General features: G+C 37.4%; 1 long non-coding RNA gene across 1 annotated transcript; it reads left to right on the top strand.

The window, feature by feature from the left end:
• The first annotated feature begins 697 nt into the window (after positions 1 to 697).
• On the top strand, positions 698 to 2,035 carry LOC116711517 (uncharacterized). The gene is made up of 2 exons (XR_004337259.1): positions 698 to 1,492; positions 1,749 to 2,035. It is a non-coding gene; the product is annotated as an uncharacterized LOC116711517 (long non-coding RNA).
• The last annotated feature ends 1,889 nt before the right edge of the window (positions 2,036 to 3,924 follow it).

Raw genomic sequence — 3,924 nt, 5'->3', positions numbered from 1 at the left:
TATGTGATCCTTTTGTTTGTGAAATGTTTGTTACCTTTTGGGTGTGTCCTTGTAGCGGCCATCTTGGAACCTACCAAAGAGGAGGCCCGCCTCAAACCCAGCTCTTTTATAGAAAGGCCCATGTTTGCCGGACTTTCATTGGCTGGGCAGTTAATGGAGAAGGTGGGGACAACAGTATATAAGAGGACTGTTGGCTGAGCCAAAAGGGGGGAAGAAAGCTTGAGAAGATGTCATTTTGTCTTGTCTGTGAGCCATGCTGTGCTGAAGGAGGCCTAATAAACCACCTTTGTTTATGCTACAGCCAACTTTGAGGAGTTTTTTTCCTTCCACACGACACCTCTCAGTGTAACACCATGTCATACTTTTTATGCATATTTTCCAACTCCAAATTCTATAAACTTGAATGCTTATTGAATATAAACATATCAGCTGATATGTATTTGTTTAATGAGGGAAGGCGGGATCTAAGGAGATCAACATCCTACATTAAGGTGTGCAGAATTATTAGGCAGCTTCTTTCGCTCAGGCAAAATGGGTCAAAAAAGAGATTTAATTGACTCTGAAAAGTCTTAAATTGTATATACTCTTTCAGAGGGAAGAAGCACTCTTGAAATTGATCAGATATCGGGGTGTGATCACAGAACCATCAAACATTTTGCTGTAGTCAACAATCTCATAAGAAATGTGTTGAGAAAAAAGATGTAAATTAACTGCCAAAAATTTGAGAAGAATCAAACATGAAGCTACCAAGAACTCATTATCTTCTGGTGTTGTCATATTCCAGAACTGCAACCTGCTTGGAATTCCAGAAGTACAAGATGTTCAGAACTCAGAGACATGGTCAAGGTAAGGAAGGCTGAAACCTGACCACCACTGAACAAGACACACTGTTGAAACATCGAAACTGGATCAAGACAGATTTGAAGACAGATTTTTCAAAGCTTTTTGGACTGATGAGATGAGTGACTCTTGACGGACCACATGGATGGACCTGTGGCTGGATCAGTAATGGGCACAGAGCTCCACCTCACATCAGACGGCAGCAAGGTGAAGGTGGGGTAGTCCTATGGGCTGGCATCACTAAAGATGAAATAGTTGGACCTTTTCAGGTTGAAGATGGATTCAAAATCAACTCCCAAACCTGCTGCCAGTTTTAGAAGACACTTTCTTCAAGCAGTGATACAGAAAAATGTCTGCATCTTTCAAGAAGACCATGGTTTTTATGCAGGACAATGCTCCATAACATGCATCAAACTACTCCACTATGTGTCTGGCCAGTAAAGGTCTTAAAGATGAAAGAACAATGAAGTGGCCCCCTTCCTCACCAGAACTAAACCCCATTGAGAACTTGTGGGCCCTTCTTAAACAGTTCACATCTCTGATCAGTGTCTGGGAGGCTGTGGTTGCTGCTGCACAAAAAGTTGATCGTCAACAGATCAAGAAACTGACAGACTACATGAGTGGAGGACTTATAACTGTTATTGAAAAGAAGGTAAAGGTAATTTTATTTATATAGCAGATTTTCAGCAACAAGGCAATACGAAGTGCTTTACAGGAATTAAAAGGAAATACAAACAAAATAACAAACCAAAGGAAAGAGAAAAAGACTCTAATGTTGATCTAAAGTACGTAAACTACATACTCCTGTTCAGGGTTGCTAGATAAGTATAAGTATCCTGTGGTCTAATACCTTTTCTGGTTTGGAAGAATAGGAGTCTAAAAAGTAGTTGCCAAGGTAGGGGTAGAAGGGTGGCTATATTGGTCACTGATTTATTTTTCAAATGTCAGAAATGTTTGTCAATTTTTAATTGTATATTTATTATTCTCACTTTAACAGATGACAATAAACAAGTGAGATGGGAAACTTTTCAGTTTAAATTCAGTTGCCCAATAATCCTTCACATATAGATATTGTCTTAAAAAAGCCAAAATCTCACTTTTATTTTCTTAAATATTCAGGTCTGAGAGGTTATTAACATTTTGGATTGACTAAGAGCACAGTAAATGTTCAACAATAAAATTCATCCTCAAAACTACAAATTGAGTAATAATTGTGCACACAGTGACTGATCAATGGTGAAAACATGTACCTGAAATCCTACAATGAATAATATCCCTCATTTAATTTATTATAAATAACTATTTGTTTTTGATAATTTACCTGGCTAAATAAATAAAATAAAAGTAATTTTTTAAAATTAGTTTCAAAGTGAACTATTTGGTATGATATTGAATCCTTGTCTGGACTGGACTAATGATCTTTTAAAATTATTGTTAAAATTAGTCATTCTAATATTTTTTGTCAGGCTTGCATTTTAAAATGTAAATTTCACACAGCACGTTTTTATATCAGTCCACACACAACAACATCATTTTTGTGGTGTGATGTGTTTTTTCTTGCCAAGCACATTTTGTGAGGTTTGAGAAGCATGGCTTTGTGTTGTGGTTCAGGGTTGGATTATCACATGTAAAACACACATATGCGTGTGCGTGCGTGTGTGCGTGGTGCGCGGGTGTGTGTGTGTGTGTATATATATAATTATAATGATAATATTAATAAGTTACATAGCTAATTAAAATAAAAATAAAACATGGATAAATTAGAGTGAAGAACAACCACTTATTTAGAATCACTCTTTTCTGTGAGGTATAGTCTTCAGTTTTTGTTATTTCCTTTAAATATGACTCATCATGAAAATTGTCAGTCTCTTACAAAAATGATAGTCAGAGAACCGTAGCAGACTGTAATAATTTCATCTTCTATGTATCTCTGCCCAGTGGTGCATTAAAGCTGCATCAGCAACCACTCTGTTCCAAGCTATTGAACTGTTTTGCAGCTGTAACCTTTGTGTCCTAACTATGATTTGTATAACTCGATTCAACAGCTGATTTCCATGTTGTTTGTAATGAGGGAACATGTAGAGACAGACAGACAGCTCTGTTTCACTAACAGGCCCAGCGGTAACAAGCACTATGCTAATCACAATCTTAATGAAAGCATATCTCTAGGCCTGATTCAGCTGGAGAATAAATGCCTTCATTTAACCCAGCATGGGGGCCCTAACACAGGGAAAGTGCTGTTTTTAAATACACAAACCATGCAGCACAGCTTGGCTTTCCAACAAAGCAATATGTTTTTTGTCACTGTCAGTGAGGAAGGTAGAACCAACTAGGCTAAAGCACTGGCTTCAACATTGATAGGATTTTCACTGCTTTAGGAAACAAATCCTAGAAACACAACCAGGGTGACTCACTGTAATAAAACTTAAATACGTATCATTACTCACTGTAATATTAAAAACATGCCATTTATTGCTATTAGAATATTATCATATAAACGAGGCTTGTATCAGTTATCCGAGATATCCTACAGAAAGGTTACTGCACTTGTAAATGCAAGACAGACACCATAACTGAAAGAAAAAACAAGAAGTTTAAAGTGAAAAGGGGTGAACGTGTGTGTATGTTACAATCAGTTTTAAAAATCTTGTTTCATATTATCCTAGTGTTCTTTCCTTGGCACTTTGGCTTCAATTCTTTCTAACATGAGGCTCTTTTCCACTAGACCACCTGTAACCGTCCCGGTCCATCCCGGCCAGATTCATTTCTATGATCAAATCCGGTGCGGCCCTGTCCAGCTCTTCACAGATTTTCGTATCTATTTTAGGAGTAGAACTAGCAGGTCCAAGCCCAGTAGGCACAGAAGCAATTTGATTGACAACCTATGGCACAGGTATTTTGACACTATTTTCACTCCATATTTAGCAGACCTGTAAGCAGCAGCAATAAAGAAGAGAGAGAAACACTGCAGCTGTGGTCAGCTTTTTGATATCACTGCAGTTTTGTGCAGACGGTGTGAATAGTAGGTTGTGATGAGAGTTTTATTTTTGATTTGGATTTTAAAAAATAAATAAAGTTCATGTT

The sequence above is a fragment of the Xiphophorus hellerii genome, chromosome 21 (assembly GCF_003331165.1).
Source record: "Xiphophorus hellerii strain 12219 chromosome 21, Xiphophorus_hellerii-4.1, whole genome shotgun sequence".
NCBI classification, from domain to species: Eukaryota; Metazoa; Chordata; class Actinopteri; order Cyprinodontiformes; family Poeciliidae; genus Xiphophorus; species Xiphophorus hellerii.
Note: the sequence above shows the minus strand (reverse complement) of the source record. Positions and strands in the feature narration are given on the sequence as shown.